The sequence below is a fragment of the Varanus komodoensis genome, unplaced genomic scaffold (genome assembly GCF_004798865.1).
Source record: "Varanus komodoensis strain SLA01 unplaced genomic scaffold, ASM479886v1 scaffold9, whole genome shotgun sequence".
NCBI classification, from domain to species: Eukaryota; Metazoa; Chordata; class Lepidosauria; order Squamata; family Varanidae; genus Varanus; species Varanus komodoensis.
In genome coordinates, this window is record NW_025336598.1 from 9,251,712 (window position 1) to 9,270,442 (window position 18,731).

At 42.5% G+C, this 18,731-nt stretch overlaps 1 long non-coding RNA gene across 1 annotated transcript in view; it reads right to left on the reverse strand.

The window, feature by feature from the left end:
• Positions 1-6,426: 6,426 nt before the first annotated feature.
• Positions 6,427-18,731, reverse strand: part of LOC123017195 — a 77,359-nt gene continuing 65,054 nt past the window's right edge. Inside the window, exons 2-3 of the long non-coding RNA XR_006413550.1 lie at positions 9,559-11,812; positions 6,427-6,730 (exon numbers count right to left, since the gene is read on the reverse strand). This is a non-coding gene — a long non-coding RNA (uncharacterized LOC123017195). The remainder of the gene's footprint in view (positions 6,731-9,558; positions 11,813-18,731) is intronic.

Below are 18,731 nucleotides of genomic sequence, written 5' to 3' on the forward strand. Positions count from 1 at the left end.
TGGGCAAAGAAAGATTGGCAGGATTCTTCAAATGACAGCTATATAAGCTGCATGTATGTACAATGAAGTACCCATTGATGTCACTTTCATGTTTGCAATAAAACGAAATGAACACAAGGCAACAAAAGCTCATCCGGGCACTCAGTGGTGTCCTGAGAGTTTATGAGCAGCAAACAGAAGAGGACTGAACAATATCTTTCCTGCAGATTCTGCCTCTGTCCTTCAGAGATAAGAACAAGGCGTTTAAATCTGGATTGCACTGGAAAGTCTGATTAAATGTGATCTCACTTCTTCACATCTTCCCCAGTATAAAACAACTTCTTGAGCTGTGTTGTCTAAACAACCTTCATTAATCTATGCTTAATGTTTATAAATGAGCAGTAAAAAAATTACTGTACATCTCTAATGCAAAAAGAAGCTGAGGTTCAGTGCATTCTGTGTAAGAAGCTCCAGATTAATTCCCTGGCATCGCCATATCAAGCAGCAGAGCTCAGGAAAAATCTGGGAGAGGCATTGCCACTTGGAAAAGACAAACTCGGCAAGCGGGACTAATGGTCCGGCTGCCAGGTGCCTAGAATAATACTAGGGAAAGATGGTGGCTGAGCTTTGATCTGGCATCAGCCATAGAGGCTGTGTTTTTTCAAACATTTTAAAATCTGCCACTACCACAACACACAGTAAATGGGTCATAACAACTAAGCTCTCCCAAAATACATTACAGTAGGAAAAGCTCACAACAATATTTTGCTGCTGGGAAAATTCAATTTCCCTTCAGCTACAGTGAAGATTGAAGGGAGTCTCTGTGGGAGCAAACAAGTCTGAGGGGTGGCACATGGTGCCACTGTCCCTGCCAGTCAGAACACCCTGATGCTTCAACCCTGTGAGCTTTGGTTCTACTGCACCTCTGACAGTCAGTCAGCCTCCACCATTACTATATATGCATAGATATAGAAGTGTTCCAGAGTTACTTGCTTCTAAAATAGATTCGGCTTAGCACTTACCCAGAAAAGTCAGTATGTAGGCAAGCACTAAATAACATAAAACACTAAATATTTAAATATACTGTCTGGTCCACAAGAATTATTTTTCTTTAGGCTGTAACCTGAATTCATAAAACATAGCTAAGATAGGCTACTACCTTCCATTGAATAATGGCATGTAGCAGTAGAAAAAGTGATCCCCACGAAGCCCAAACATGTAGCTATGCTTGCCCATTCTGCAGTAATAGGCCAATAATTTTATAAATTATTGTCAGCAAAGAGGAAATTGAAATTGTGAAAGATTTTGCATACCTTAGCATAATCATCAATTCACATGGGATCTGTAGTCAAGAAATTAGAAGACTGAGTCTTGAAATGGCAGCAGTGAAGGAACTAGGAAAGATCATCAGGTGTAGGGACATGTTACTGGAGGCCAAGGCTAAGATTATCCACATTCTTGTATTTGCAATCACTGTGTATGGCTGTGAAAGTTGGTCAGTGATGATGGTGCTGGAGGACACGTTTGTGAATACCATGGAAGAGAATGAAAGATGAACAAGAGAATCCTGGATCAAAAATGGAAGCAAAAATGATGAAACTGAGGCTATTGTACTTCAGTCACATTAGGAGAAGACAAGAATTGCTGGAGGAGAAAATAATGCTAGGGGAAATTGAGAGCAAAAGAAGACCAACTATGAGATGGCTCAATTTCATAAAGGAAGCCACCGCCTTAAGTTTACAAGGGCTGAGCAGGGCTGTGAAGGACAGGACATTTTGGAAGACATTCATTCCTAGGGCCATCACAGGTTGGGGACAACTTGACAGTATGAAGCAGCAGCAGCAACAACAATGGCTTTAGAAAAAGGTACTTATATCTGCATGCACATGAATTGCATACAAAATAACATTTTGCTTGCCGATTTATTTTAGTCACTCTGTGGCCAGATATGCAGAATTTGCCAGAAATACAGTCATCTGTTTAAATGCATTAGGACCTTTCTATGGGTCAATCACAGTTTTCAGACAAGCTTAAATTTAAATCAGCACCCTTCTACTTCTAATAGGCATGTATCACTGAAAAATAATTAAAATTAACTCCTTTCCTTTTCCCATCAGAACTAGGGCAACATTGTGCCCATACTTTGCTGATCTCAGGTAATGAGACTTCACAGGAAAGACAAGGAGGAGACAAAGTAATTATCCACAGTTGGGGATTTAGTAGGTGTAAATCGAAGGCTGCTCTGCAGTCTCTCACTGTGCCTTGAATTAGTCTCACCCAAACCTCCTTATACTACAATTTAATCATTTCATACTAAACCCTTTCACGTCTCTGGCTTTTCCTTTCTCAGGTTTTTTATTCAATGTGATTCCTGATTTCCTTCAACACCACACTTCATCATTCCTTGGTGTGCTGGGAACTGTTACATTGTATAAGCATCAGTCATGTGACCGGGAATGATGTGTGGGCCCATGGGTCTAAGATGGCTGATGCAGAAAAGGACAAGGCTCCTGAGCCTTGAACACTTGTTTACCAGAGGAAAATTCAGCAGGGATAGGTACACGTGTCAAATTGACTCTTCTGCATTCCTGTTGACAGTGAAGGAAGGGAATTGGCCAGTTCTGCACCTGGCCATCATAGTGGGAATCATATATATGTGTTCCAAACATTTTGTGCCCATGTATATAGAGCATTTTAGATTCCAAGAGCCTTTACTGGATAAGCAAAATTTTAAAAACTAAAACTGCAATGTCATTAATAACTTGAAAAAGCAATATTGTCATAGGGCCTTATATCAATCTGATTGATCTTTTCTGCACAAACAAAAACACTTACATTTGTGGTATTTGTTTTTCCTTTGGTATGCAGCATCAATAGGAAATTATTCCATATTTTCTTGATGTTCCACATTCTGTCAATTCCCTGATAGTTATCTTTATGAGTTTGCTGCAACTTTCTCCCTCTCAAAATGATAAATGTGTCTAGATATGTTTTTAACTTGTATAAAAATCAAATAAATGAGTGTAAAATGCCATACTTTTGGTGAATAACAACAGCAAATGGAAAAGTTTGGCATTTTTCTATCATACTTAAAGCTGAGCGTGGTTTTCTGGAGGAGACTTGACATTTAGGATCTATAAAGGAAAGATACCAGGTGTTGGCTCATTTGGGAGAGAAGATATCACAACCCCATGGAGCCTAAAAATAGTCATTTGATACTTTCTGGCAACACTTTTTGCCTAGAACTTATATCCAAGGAACTTTTTTTTAATATAGTGCTTGTACACCGTTCTCTCACTATAACGAAAACCATTAAATTAAACTCAGATCATTTCAGTGCATCTCTGACCCTGGACATGGACCAGCTACACCACATGTTAAATTAAATGATGGAAGATGTTAAGTGGCACATGCCCAGCCTGGATCTTACCCTAAAGAAAGCATTCTGCTCTGGGGTGGTAAGATTCAACCATCTTCTTCATCATGTCCATGGATTGCTCACTCAGGCCCTGTTTTCCATCAGTTAAAGGACAGGCATGGCATGTTCTTCCCTCACAAAATGGCCATGGTTAAAAAATAAAACAGAGAATTTCTTACATTGCTTAGGAACAGGTAAAGTACCTTACATTAGATAGAGATAACATCTGTCTTTCAGGAGTATTTTACCTCAAGTTTAAAGAGTGTTTAAAATAAGACTTCCTCATACAGCCATGGCAGAATCAAGTGTCTTCCCCTGACATACACATACCTTTTACTTAAACACACCAATTCCTATTTTCAACAGGATATGTAGGAATATGCTCTTGCAATATGGCAGAAATTGCTTTAGAAAAGCAAGGATGTGATTGAACATCTGCCAACAATTCTGTAACTATTTATTTATTTAAAGTTTTTATATGCTGTCCCCTTGCTATATAGCCTCGGGACGGCTCACACAAATAAATAAATATAATACAAATACGGTTAAAACCCGGAAACACCCCAGCTGCACAATTAAAACCTATAAATATTAAACATTATTAAATATTGTTTGAATAAAAAGGTCTTAGCCTGGCGCTGAAAAACAAATAACGACGGCGCCAGACGGACCTCTCTGGGGAGCGCATTCCACAGATGGGGCGCCACCACAGAGAAAGGCCTCCTCCGGGTATTTTGTCTCCTAATGTCTCTCACAGAGGGCTCCCAGAGGAGGGCCTCTGCTGCCGATCTCAAGGGGCGGGAGGGCAAATACGGAAGCAGGCATTCCTTTAGGTATCCAGGTCCCAAGCCTTTAAGGGCTTTATAGGTGATTACCAACACCTTGAATTTAACCCGGACTTCGATGGGAAGCCAGTGAAGCTGGTAGAGGACTGGGGTTATATGAGAATAACGCCCAGTCCCCTTCAGCAGCCTGGCTGCTCTATTTTGCACCATCTGAAGTATCCAGATTGTCTTCAAGGGCAGCCCCACGTAGAGCGCGTTGCAGAAATCCAACCGGGAAGTAACCAATGCATGCGCACTGTCGCTAGGCAGTCGTCCTCCAGATAGGGACGCAGCTGATGGATTAGCTGAAGCTGATGGAAAACGCTCCTCGCCACCGCTGTCACTTGAGCTTCCAAAGACAACTCTGGGTCGAGGAGCACTCCCAAGCTGTGGACCCTGTCCTTTAGAGGGAGTGCGACCCCATTCAGGACAAGATCCAAGTCACCTTCCCAGGGGCTTGAATCTCCCACCAGCAGGACTACCGTCTTGTCTGGACTGAGCTTCAGTTTACTGGCCCTCATCCAGCCCATTACCTCAGCCAGGCACCGGTTCAGTACAGCCACTGCCTCACCTGGATTGGTGGAGAACGAGAGGTAGAGCTGGGTATCATCAGCGTACTGATGATTCCGCAGCCCATTCTGCAGTGTTTCCTCCCATTCTTGCTCCTCTACTTAGTCAGTCAACAACTAATATGTATATTTCTCCCCTACCTTATCCCAAGCCATCAGAGCAGCTAAATGATAGAATACATTTTACATGCAGAAGTTTCCTGTTTCAGTTTCCTAAGAGCATTCCTTCTAATAGAGAATCTGAGTTGTTGAGTGTCTATTAGCATAGAAGCAAAATGACAAGCTAGAGCAGGGGTCCTCAGATTTTTTAAACAGGGGGTCAGTTCATTGTCCCTCAGACTGTTGGGTGGCCAGACTATAGTTTGAAAAATTATAATTACAATAAATTAAAAATTAATTAAAATTAAAATTAATTAAACATTAAAAATGTTTGCTCTGCTCACTCGGGCTGCAGCAGAAGCACAAGATGAAGCTGCACCGCCTGCCAATAGGGAGATCACAACACGAGGGGGAGCCATGAGGGTGTGCTTGCCTCAGTCGAGGCCTTCCCGGCTCTTCGCCACTGCTCTGCTTCCGAGCCAGAGGAAGGTCCCCTCCCAGGCACTCGCCAGGCTCCGGGAGGAGGGGCAGGAGGCCGGAGAGATGAGTGCGGGGCAGCTTCCCCGGCTGGGAGAGAGCCGTGAGGAGGAAGGTAAGGGCTGCTTTTGGGACGGGGCCGCGGCTGGCCAACCAGGGTGCCTCCCGCCTCTCCCCACCGCAGGAGGAAGAATCATGGTGGCCGCTCAATGGCGGCGGTGGCGGCTTGCCCACAGAAGGCCATGGCTTCCATGCCACCACTATCGTTGAGCAGCTACCCTCGGGCTCGCTGAGGCGGGCGTGGTTCACATAATTAAAAATAGATTTGATTATAACCTATAAAACCCTAAACGGCTTGGGTCCTGGCTACCTGAACGAGCGCTTACGTCCGTATATGCCCGACCGCCCTTTGAGATCTGCGGGAGAGTCCCTTCTCCGGGAACCCTCCATGAAAGAAATTAGGAGAGTAAGTACCCGGAGGAGGGCTTTCTCTGCGGTGGCGCCCAACCTATGGAATTCACTCCCCAAAGAGGTCCGCCTGGCACCGTCGTTACTGGTTTTTCGGCGCCAGGTAAAGACCTTTTTATTTAAACATCATTTGAATTGTTAAAACATATGATCTGGCCAGGGCAACTTCTTCTCCCTTCTCTTTCTCCTCCTATATTTTTATTTTATACTGATAATTTTAATTTTATATTTGTAAATCAATGTATTTTTTGTATTTTTGTATTTAATGGTAATTTATTATGTACTATTGTATTTCAATGTATTTTATCATGTTGTAAGCCGCCCCGAGGTTTCGGCAAGGGGCGGCATAGAAATGTTATAATAATAACAATAATAATAAAAAAAGTTATATTTTTCTTACCTTCAATCCTTTTTTAGTGTCTTTCTCTCTCTCTCTCTCTCTATCTCTTCCGCCCAACTCTCTTCTGTTTCGCGCTCCGTATTCCTGCTCTGTGCATGCATGCAATGGGGGTGGGGGAGGAAATCCAGTGCATGCGCAATTGAGCTGTTGCAATTTGGTTTATGCGCTGGCTCTCTGCTGCTCAGTTTCAAAGAACGCCTGCACCAGCTCAGAGCTTTTGGACTCATCCAGAGATTGTTTTCTCCGAGCAAGTCCAAAAGCTCTGAGGCGGGCCGGATAAATGAGCATGGTGGGCTGTATCTGGCCTGTGGGCCATAGTTCGAGGACCCATTAGCTAGAGTTTTCTACAGATTCAGGAGCAATTCCTAGATAAAGCAGTGCTGTATAATTTTGTCTTCTACCTCCTTACTTTCCAAGCATTCTTAAATGAGGCATTTGGTCTTTGGTTTGTGCGGCAGAAGATCAGTCCAGCATATTCAGATGTGCAGTCCTGTTTCTATCTCAGATGAGAAAACAAAACAAAGGAGAAAAGATTTTACATTTGGATCTGATTCTGAAACAATTATTCTTAACTATAAGAACAAATAGGAACAAGAGGCTTTCTTGATTTCTGGCTATGCCCATAATTTTCTCAGAAACCTGTTTCGAAGATGGCCAAGATGGTACAACGGCAGGAACATTTCTGAACTTTTCACTGACTTTTCATCCCTGCAATTTCAGCCATCAGAGTTGCCAAACATTGTGGCTGCTGCACTGTTTTTGATTTAATCTTAGGCAATTATGGTAGGTAGGCTAGGATTAGGGTGGTCAAGTGACAGAGAAATGTCTGCTACTTGAAAGGCTACCAGAGGACCATCCTCTAACTGAATGCTCCATTTGAAGAGCTGTCCAGTCTAAGTTTAGTTGCCAAATAAAGATCAAGAAGGGGGAAGAAGCAACTACACTTAACACCTGGACAGTTGATTGAGCAGTTCCACAAGCACCTGGGCCAGATTTCTCCAATATGGTGAGATGTGTTGTATTGCTATTAAAATTGGAATATAAATTCCTAAAATTGCATCTATACATATAATTAGCATATCCAAACATTAGGCAAATTGTTGTCCCATTTTGTAATCTTTTTCTGGTAATGTGTTTTCTCATTTTTGGTGGTGCACAAGTGAGTTGTGATATAGCTTAGCTGGCTAGGTTTTTCCTAGATTCTAGCCCTGCCATCTATTGCCCGTTTGGACCCTTAGCTGGACTAGATTTCCTGAATACACTAAGAATAAGAAGTCTCTACCCTTTATAAAAAGCAGCTATATTAGGCAAAATGTGTAGGCAGTATGGCTCTGAGTGAAATCAGAGCTATGAGTGAAAGCTGTAGAAATGTAACTGAAACACTGACTTGTTTGAAGAAAAGGCTTGCTGGTAGAAGCTGTTTTTCAATAGCTGCTCATACAAAACAATAGATGAACCAAATATCTTAGTGTAGCTATGACAGGGCACCAAAAAACAGCTGCCTAGAATCAAAGTGAAGCACCAAACACAGACATTCATATTCTTCAATCTCAAGGTTTATTTCATGCCCAAAATTAAATGGGTTTTTTTAAGTTACCAAGCACAATAAATAAATAAATAGGCGAGGTTCATGAAGATGAAGGGAATTTCTAAAGTGCAAGTGTTAGTGCACGGCTTGGGACCTGGATATCTAAAGGAACGCTTGTGCCCATATATGCCCTCCCGCCCTTTGAGATCAGCAACAGATGCCCTTCTCCAGGAACCCTCCGTGAATGATATTAGGAGGGTGAGTACCCGGAGGAGGGCTTTCTCTGTGGTGGCGCCCCATCTATGGAATGCGCTCCCCAGAGAGGTCCGCCTGGTGCCGTCATTTGTTTTTCTGTGCCAGGCTAAGACCTTTTTATTTAAAACTTATTTTAATTGTTAAATTATTTAATAAATAGGATTTTAAATTTTTAGCCAAGAATGCACCAGGGGTTTTTAAACAATTTTTAAAAAATTTGTTGTATCGTTATTGTTTATTTATTTATTTATTCTTTGTGAGCCGCCCCGAGGCTTTGTTGCGATGGGGGCGGCATAGAAATGTTTTAAATAAATAAATAAATAAATAAATAGTGAGCCTGTTTCAATAAACATTCCAGCCTCCGGCAACTACATCCCCAATTTCCAAAAAAGCCCCCCACAGCACGCATAAAGAACTGCGTATGGTTAAGCCCCAGTTGTTAAGCAGTATTTTCAACAGCTGAGGTAGAAGTCACCACCACCACCACATTTACTCACTTTCTGCCAGTTATTCATTTGAATTTCCAGCCAAAAGGATCCAACCCACAATACAGCTCAGGCCATAGCAAAGATCAGTCTGATTCAATTATCCCCTCTCAGCACTCAGTTCCATCCAGGCGCCTTGTGCTGCATTGACTTGCATGCAAATGTATGTTTTCACACGTTTTATAGACTAATCGAATACATTTTAATGCAATATCAGAGCGAAGTTGCCTAATTAATGACTTCTGGCCAGTACCTAAGCCTTAAGGGAAGCACAGCAGCCTCTTAGGATAGGGCAGGGGAATGCATAAAAGCCTGGAGAGTACCAAATGATCAGCAGTGAGCGAAGGGACAGCACCAGTGGAAGGGGGCATGGAGAACTGAGGAACCCTGGGCAGCTAATTTGGGTCTCCAAGTGGGCCAGATTTGCTCTGTGCTTCTGTACACCTGGAATAGGACAAACCACTTTTAGGCTCCTGTAAATTGACATTCTGTAGAATAAATGCAATGATGCTTCTCTTTCCCTCAAAGAGTTTAATTTGCAGGCTTATCATACCATGCCATGATAAACCTGCAAGTAAAATGGAGAGGTTTGTTGCAGAGTTATAAAGAAAGGGTTCAGTTGGCAGAGATCATTCCTTCCCATCCTTCTTCTAGTCCAAGCACAGATTAGTGATCCTTTGACACACCAACAGTTAGAAAAGCACAGCACCCAAATAATTGAAGACACATTACAGAAAGCCACACTTACAGAATTAATTGTTTCCCAAAGCAGAATGATCACTGCCATGAACAACTATTGTAAACATGCAGTGCTCTAATACGGTGAAAAGAGGGAACATTTCCATGTTGATTATCAAATTAGCTAATATGGACATATTTGGAACAAAATTCCTTGCTTTTCTCTTCCCCAGAAATGCTTTTTGATAGGCATTTGCTATTGGTAAGTGCATTCTGCTTCCTACACATCGAAAAGCTGAAATGGCTGGGGAGGGGGCGCATCGTGATGGGGATCACAACAACTGATTTAAAAGGAGAACGTGGAAACATCTACTGTACCTTTTTTGAGATCTGCTTCTTCAAAACTAAAAATGACATGTCAAGAATCCTGTACTTTTGAAAGACAGAGATTCCATGGGACTGTGAGGAGATCAATGAAATATTCATTATCCTCTTGCATAAATCAACAAAACACTGCTGGATTCAGTTGGATTGCTTCTGAATTTACAACAGATGAAGGAAGAGGAGACTCAAGGCAATAACATTCACATGCACAAGCTTATACAGTAGACTCTCAGTTAACTGGCACTGATGAGGATTGTTAGATGCCAGATAAATGTAGTTCTGGTTGCTTGAGAGTTACTATTAAAAAATAGGCCTGATACTGTACCCCATACCATACCATACCCAATGTATTGATATTAATGTTGAAATACAGTAATTAAAAGCGAATTAAGACAAATAAAGACAAACTTCTGTGTTCTGAGACTGGGCAGTAATGTCATAGATTGTTGGCGAATTGACATTAAATTCCTGCATGAGCATTGCATGACTCTTGCCTTTCTCAAGCCTCTTGCATATTTCCATCTTCTGCTTGAGGTAAGCACTCTGCATTTACAGTTACATAGGACCTGTTTCAGCATACCTGGGGTTGGGTGAGAACACAAAATTTGAATAACAATAGATTCCAGTGACTGGCATGTTTACACTTGGCGAATTGGCAGGACTGGGACACAAACATGTGAGCTTACTCACAGCACAGGGTGTGGCATGTGGGCATGACATGGTGCATGGTGCACCATATTTAAACTTACATTTCTGCTGGAAATTGATTTTCTTTTAATTATTTAAAGTATTATTCAATTTTTTCCCAGTTGCTTGAGAGTACTGGTTGCTTGAAGTCCAATCAATTGAAAGTCTACTGTATTTGGGTACAGTTGCTGTCATTTTACTATACATTATGTGGCTTATGTTCTACCCATCCTTTTTGTTTATGTAATCACATTATTAAATAATGTAGTTAAAAGACAAAAGTATGGTATTATTGGAAAATGTCTTTAAGCAGTGACTGGCAATACTTTTCCATTTCAATGAAGATTCTAGTCAAGCAACTAGAGTAACAATAATAGGTATACAGCACTCTTGGGTGTGCAAAGAGCTTTATAATCCTTAACTAGTTTGTCCTGACAACAGCACTGTAGCTTGAAAGTGAGCAGTCTGCTACCAGCATGCCCTCTCAGTGAGGTCGTCAGTTCAGGTGTTCCTGGAAGTGTTCTGCATGGACCAGTGATCCATGTGGTGTCCACCTTGGCTACAGTCCTTGGTGCACCGGCTGCATGAATTGCCCCTCTCGTTGAGGTCACGCAGGCATGGTCTTTGTTTTGTTTTCAGTGTCTGCTGCAGACATTCTCATTCAAGCAACCCTTCCCTGGCTTGACCAGCCATGGCATTATTGGTATAATCCCATTTTTAAAAAATGGATTCTGCATTTCATTTCTTTTTTTACTGTTTACCCATTCACTGACATCCAGGGTACCAGTTGCTACCTTAAAGTTCGTGAGCTCAGGGTCCTTTTGCTTGCGTATTTCTGTTATATAGTCAGTAGGGTGCAAGCCAAATGCATTCTTTGTGGTGATTTTATTTTTTGTTGAAAGTTGGATGCATGTGGAGTAATGAAGTAATGTATCTGCAACCTGCTTGACAGTTGTGGGAATGGCAGCAGTGACATTTCTGCTTGCCTGTTGGATGGAGACTATATGAACAGAGGTGAATCAGTGCTAAACTGCAGATCAACAACCCTGGAGCGTCACCACTGCTTCCTCCCCCCCACCCCCCGGTCGTCATTTCCAGGACAGTTTGCCAGCACTAGGGTCACCGAGCCACCAAGAGGCTGCTGCCTAATTCCAGGGGACACGAACACACCAGCAAGCGTTTCCTTTGCAGCCAGCAGACGGTGGCGCAGAGGAGTTTGTTGCTGCATAGCCCTTGCAGTGAGCAGGCAACAAGCATCTCTCCAGTACCACCCAAAAGTTCTCCTCAGACTGGCAGCATCACTTGTTTGAACCAGCCTGTGCCAGCAATGCACAGTGTGCACATTGCATCTGATCCTGGAGGTAATATAATATAGCAAGCGTGATCCCCACGCACAGATATCTTCCATGAGAAGGTGCAGATGGGGGTGATTTCATCAAGCGTTCCAGCTGCAGAGGTGGGAGACTTGGTTCTAATTGTTCCAGGAAAGGATGAGATTAGCATTCCTTCTTTGGACAGGACATTTCTTGTCAAAATCTCTCCTTCATCCTCACTTGTGTGCCTGCAAACAGGTAAGGAAAAATTTGTTACATAGTTGCCAGCTGCATATCAAAAGAACATCTGATTTGGGCTTCAGTGAGTTCATCTGTGAAATACAATTTTATCAGGAGCATTCCTGATTCACAACTCCAATTCTCAAGGACTGCATTGTTAACCTCTAAGGTACATCAGTTCTCAAATGATGAAGCATAGCGGTGCAATGAAATAGGGACGATGGAGAGCTATCATTTTGACTGGATTCAGAGCCAAGGGTTGAGAATGGGGTGCGTATGGGTTGTTGCTGAACTGAGAGTTAACATGTTCTATGAAACAAGCTGTGCTAACAAGCTATGGCTTATTAACCATGAACAGCCTATGAAAAGAGCTTATGGTTTGTTGTTGGGTTGTAAACTGTGGGTTGTATCCCAGCTGGGTTCAGGCAGCATGATCACCCACATTTCAAGAACAACCCAAGGTTTAGCAACACAGCAGATGCAACCCAAACCAAACCTTCCACCCATTGCTATTTAGAACTGTGCTCTTTTTAGCCTATGTGATGTGGAAATTAGAATGTTGCTTTTTCTGTATCATTCACATTACTAAAGTGTCTTTTGTTGTGCTTGTTCCAACAGGTCACCACTGTTCTTTTGTTAACTGATGGCTTCCATACTCATCCAGCCAAGGACTTCTCTTATTGTCTATCAAGAACTTAATGTCTGCCAGATCATTCCAGAATAGTTCTTACCATATTTGCACACAAGTTGGGCACTGAGAAGTTTAAATAGCTGTTGGCAAGTCTTTGGTTTCTATACATTTACAACTGGGGACAGCAACATTATTCCCGTGTCCCAGCATAAGAATAACATGTTTATATCACACTTGTATCCCAAGTTCCATGAGATATGTTAAGCTGAAACATAGTGATAATACAGACAGTCCCCAGGTTACAAATGAGTTCTGTTCCTGAGAAAATGGAAATTTGTCTTTAAGTCTAATTTGTATCTAAATCGGTTTATGTCTAGTCAGCCCTCCACATTCATGAGGGTTAGGGATGCAGGAACCATGAAAGTGGAAAAACCACAAATAACTCTAGGCTCCCCACTCACCAGTGCCTCTTCTTTGCAGAAAGGAAATGTTGGGGAGATTTCCCTCTCTGGATGGGTGGGAGCAGGAAGGCATGCTTTGGAGGCCTACCTCTCTACCATTTCACCTCCCATCTCTCTCTATGGTCTCCCCTCTCTCCCCTCTTGCTTCCTCTCTCTATGGTGATGACAATTTTCTGCAGTAATTTTTAGAATTAATAGGCTTTATGGCAGTTCTTTTGTAAGTATGGGTTGTTCATAACTTGGTGTTCATAACTTGGGGATTGCCTGCATACAGTCTTCTGCTATATGCATATCGTTCTGTTAAATAAAATTTAACATGGTCTTAAGTAAGCAATGCTTACTAAAATTCATTGTTACACCTGAGTAATATTGATATTTAGGGTCTCTCTACATTATGGACATAGAATTGTTTATCAGTTAAACTGTGGTGCTTTTTTCCAAGGAATTCCAGGAACTGCAATTTGACACAGTGACTAAGATGTGTAGTAAGGAGTCCAGCCTCCATCAAAGAATGTCAGTTTCCATGGAACAATCATACACACTCCGTGTGCACCTATGTGTGTATATACATACATGCACTCACTGCTATCATGTTAACCATGACTGGGTGAGGGGGTTTCATTATTGCTACAATAGTGCCAATGAATTTCATTACCTTGAGGCTATATTCCACAAGGACAATTAAGAAAATTGGTCAAGGAGTAACATCTTAATATTCCAATATTACATTTCCAACAAGATGGAAATTAATGTCCCAGTTATGCACAGAATTGCTGGAAGGTAATTGTTGGGTAATATTTCTAGATATTGGTATCTCCATTCCAAGGACAGCCCAAGACTCCAGTTTCCAGTGCTAACTGTATTATGTGTAGGGCTGAAATTAATCTGTACAGATCTTTTAAAGTTGAAAAAACAATCCTAGTAGCATCGATATGTTCCTGAAAGCATAATTTTAGAAATCCAGTTCTGAGCATTCAAGAGAGCAACTAGCACAAGGTCACATGGGAGAACCCTGAAGAGCATCACTTAATCCAAGCCCAGCACTGCACACTCCCTTACAGACTGAGATCAGGAGGTGCCAGGGGCAAGAAACAAGAGAACTGGGTTTGTGAACTAAGGCAAACTTTGGTGCAATCCAGCAAGAATTTTATCTGCTTCCTCCTTTTTCTTTTGGATTCAGCAATGCAACAGCTTCGAATATCCCCAGTCCCGGGCCTTTCACTAGGCCCACATCTCTTTTACTCTTAACATTCAGGGTTTGAGAATCAGCAGAATGTGATGTTCCATGCAGTAACTGAGGCATACCAACTCTGCCTTCATCTATTTAAGGGACTGTATTCAAAGAAGTATTCAGTCATCATATTAATCCTCACACTTTTAATTGGAGTCAATTAGTGTGCTTATGGCATCCTCCAGATTTGGACTGTAGACCCCAGTATTCCCAGCCAGCATTGGCATGCTAGCTCGGGATGATGAGAGTTGTAATCCTACCCATCTGGAGGGCTCCACACTGTCACACTGCTGTAAAAGAACAAGTCCAATGATAGGGCTGATTCATTCATTAAGAGTTCCATTCCATAATGCAAGACAGACCATTTGGAAATACCTCATTGAGAAGAAATCCTTCTTAATATAGGGACTGAAGCTCAATGGTTGCTGCACTATATAGTACATTTAAAGCCAGAATAGCCACACATCATTAACAGTGAATCCTGAAGAGTAAGCCAAGGCACCATCAATAATTTATGTTGATACGCTCCCTCCCTTTCTCTTATCTCTCACTGGTCTCACCCCACCACCTCTCTTTTATTACATCTGCCTTTGAAATTGTGTAGAATGCTCTAAATCAAATGGCATTACCTAGGGAAAAAACAAAAAAGCCTAAAAATTTCCCTGAGGAATCTGAAATGTAGAGAAAATGTCCATGCTTTAAGTTGCATTTTATAACCGAACAGTGTGTTATCTTACAAGAGCTTTCCCTGCTGACTTGAGCATCCCCTGAATGAAAAATCACCTTCAGGGAAATCCAGGTTGTTTACACTTTGGATTATGAATGATGGCTCTGCTCTAGACCATAATGGGGTTTTGAACCCCCCTGGGAACTCCTCCAAGCATGGAAAGGGTGGAATTGACAGGACACTGAAGTGCAAGACAGCACTGAGCCCCATGTCTCGCTTCAACATCAACTTGTGGTGCTCAGAAAATTCCAGCAACAGGCAAAAGTGCATAATTTGCCCAGTGCTGCTTTAATTAAAGATTCTTGTCTTCTAAAGCCATGTATTGAGTATTTTGCATTTCTGAATCTCCTCCAGAACTTCAGCTCTCGAGTAGGATTGGCATGCAGTAAATGACCAAATCTGTTCGTGACTGCTCTCTGTGGCTGGTAGCGCTCCTGGGTTCCTTCTGCCTGGACCTGACTGTAAATATTTCAAGATTACCCATGTTTGTATGTTTTTGTTTGGTCCCAGGAAATGGCATTTCTGTCTCTTTGCACTGTCAGATTACTGCTGTTTGGCACACAGAACAATTGCCATGGTCTCCTCAACCTGGAGCATTCTAGATGTGTTGGCCTATAGATGCCACCATCTCCCAGTTAGCCCACACATTGACTGTGTTGGCTGGGGATTATGGGCACTGTAGTCCAACATATATGGAGGGCACCAGGTTGCGGAATGCTGAGTTCCAGTTTAGTGTATCAGCTGATGCTTAAACTGGAAATATCCGGAATTACTTGACAGCAAGAAACTTCTCAGCATGAGATGAACCCACAAGAATGAAAAAAATGTTACAAATGTAGCAGTAGCGAGTACGTACATTCAATTTAAGCCTTGGACATGTTTAAGGAGCCCTAACTAGCAGCTGGGCTCACAGGGACGTGACGGGGAGGACTTGCATACATGCCTGAGTTCCCCTTCCTGTCTGCAGAGGGGGAATAGTCAATGAAATATGTGAAAATCAATTTGTACTGAGACTTTTTGAGTCTGTTTACTCTGGGCAGGTAGATTTTCAAAATGCAGAACATGGTAAGCTGATTTCAAAATTGAAGCTTTTTAAAATCAACCTTAAGAAGCTCACATTGGAAAAATAAGGTTTTTTGTAAGGCTAAATAACCAACCTTCAGTTACCAGTGTTTGGAAGAAGTGGGACTTGTCTGATCCCACTTTGAGGATATGACCATCCTGGCAGCAACTGGAAAATGCAGGATCCAACAGCACTGCTGGTAGCCCAGAGGTGGATTTGTCCCAGGGCTGGCTCTAATTTTGCCCTCTATCCTGCCAGTACCTCATTTCCATCGCTACATATTGGGTTGTGGAGTGAGGGGATAAAAGGAGAGAAATAATTTTTAAAATCCTCCACATGGTCATCCCCCACTCTGCTTTCCACTGAAGCAGCTGACCCACGTTTCAAGCCATGCCTGAAGGTCCCCTCAGAAGACCCTTTCTGGGGATGAGGGACTACAGTGCTGAAGGGGGGTGAGGAATTCCCTTTGTGCATTTGGTGCAAAGCAGACTACATACATGCATGCAAAATTAATCAAATCACAAACCTGAATGTAAGGAAAAGGAATCCTAGGCCTTGAAAGAGGGTGGAAGGCAAATCCCATCTGGCCATTTTCTGCCAATCTGGCATAGCTGTGACTTGGAGGAATATAGTACCTTATACTGAGCTGGACCACTGGTGCATTCATTCAATCTTGTCTCTACTTCTCCCAGACCTTTTTGGAGAGGCTACAAAGCCAGGCTGGCACTTTTCACAGGCAAAATATACCATCTTCTCTTGTTATGATGTGAGGGAAATCCTCCCTGACCTTCTACTGGCTCACTCCACAGCGGCATGCGAGATCAGATAAGCACCGGCTGTTCTCCTGAGCCTGGAACTCAGAAGGAAGGTGGAGTTCATCCCTGACCTTGTGCTGGGCTTTGGAGGCAATCCAAATACCTCCAGAGCTCAGAGACAAGACTCTGTCCCTCCTCTGAATCAGAAGAGGCTCAGGATCATGGCAGACAATGACATGGCTTGACTGGTTACTAAGGCCCGCCAAAGCTTGTGGGACTGCGAATTTGTGAACACTGGCAGGCTACAGTAAGTAGGCTTCTGGGTACAGGTCTGAATAGTGAAAGAGATCCATAGGCAAGTAGAAGCAGAAGGCTTACTGGGCAATCTTTTGCCACTCTGTCCCTCCTAAGACCTGGTTTAAGAATGCATAGAGCACTGCTGTGAGTTGCCCTGTGCAGCGGTCCTTGTGTGTATTGCCCAGTTATCTCAAGCCCTAGATTCAATATACACATGTTCAACAATGATCATAAAAACATCAGTGGATATTGAGTACCTTACAAGAAGGTACCAGTAACCAGCTGATAATATGGCATTTCTACATGTTGTCCCCCGGGCATCAGTTTGGCCGTGGCCCCACTTGCTGCTAGATGCAAGCACGCAAGCCCTGGATTGTAAATGAGCCTGTTGCCACCCCTATTCCATGTACACATTAAAATTCATGTTTAAGTACATTGATTGAAGCTCTCAGCCATTTGTTGTCATAAGATTATAGAAATCAATGCATGCAAATATGGACAGTTTGTTACTTTTTCAGTTTTAGTTTGCATGTAAATGGAGAGCTACCAAGGAACGTTGTTAGCCAAGTAATCAATACATGGCTAACAATGCAATGAATACCCTACTGTTAGCTATAACTGGAATAAGAGATACCCAATACATTCAGCAGACGGTTTTCTTATCAATATTCTGCAGCAACGTCTCCCAGGCTTTTAAAAAATGAATTTTAATCAGAACAGGCTGCAGGCTGAATACATTTGGAGTTGGGTAGAGGATGGCAGCAGAAGTGGAGGAACACTGTACCCACGCCAGGTTTCTGTCTGAACTTTTAAGGAGCTAACTATGGTGCCAAGCCCTAGCCCCAAAATAGGTTCAGCACCATGGATAGCCCCTTTACAGCTGAGACTGGACGAGTGACAGTGGAGCTAGCTTCGGATGATGCCTTAGATTTCTGCAGTATCTATTTACTGCAGACCCACTTTTGAACATTAGCATGATTTCTTGCTAGGGTATCCCAATGCCAAAAAAGCTGGGACAGGAGGACAGGACTTCTGCACTTTTAACAGTTGTGTAGAAGAGGGAATCTCAGCAGGAAGTTCAGGACATCACCCAATTCTATACAATGCAGGAGCCCTCTTTCACATATGGCCACCATACTGTTTGCTGGAAAAGGAATAGCACTCTCAGCTGTGCTGCTATGGTTGGACTTGACTCTCTGTTTCAATCAACCCTTCCTTTACAAGAGAAGCTTGCAGTGAGAGATAGCTGCCTTTGTTCTCTGATGAAAAACTGGGTTGCAGCCTAGGGTTATTATCTCCACTACATGATCCTTGATGACTGGGCTTGCTCGAAGAGGCATGGTACAGAGGGAGAAGTGGTCTCTGAAACTGTAGCAAGAGCAGCTGGGGTGGAGGGTTGAAAATGGCTGCCAACAGTCACAAATGGCCATGAAAAATTAAGAAACTTTTTAATAGGAAGTTGGTCTCCTCCAGAACCATTACTTTCAATTCTATATATGAATCCAGAGAACTTTCAGTTCAGCCGAGCCAGTGGGTAACCCAGCCTTCACATTAAAACAAGACACCTGAAATCTTTTTCTGCTGATCAGACAAAGTTTGTAGCACGATTGGCACTGGTATGACTGGACTGTTACTGTGCATAGATGCACATATGTGTTTTTCTTCCTTGCCTCCCTTGGCTAGCTGGTAACATGGCCTGCTCTCAGAGTGCAGACGCCAACAAAGATGGAAACAATACAGGTGGGTAGGATGAGTTTGTCTT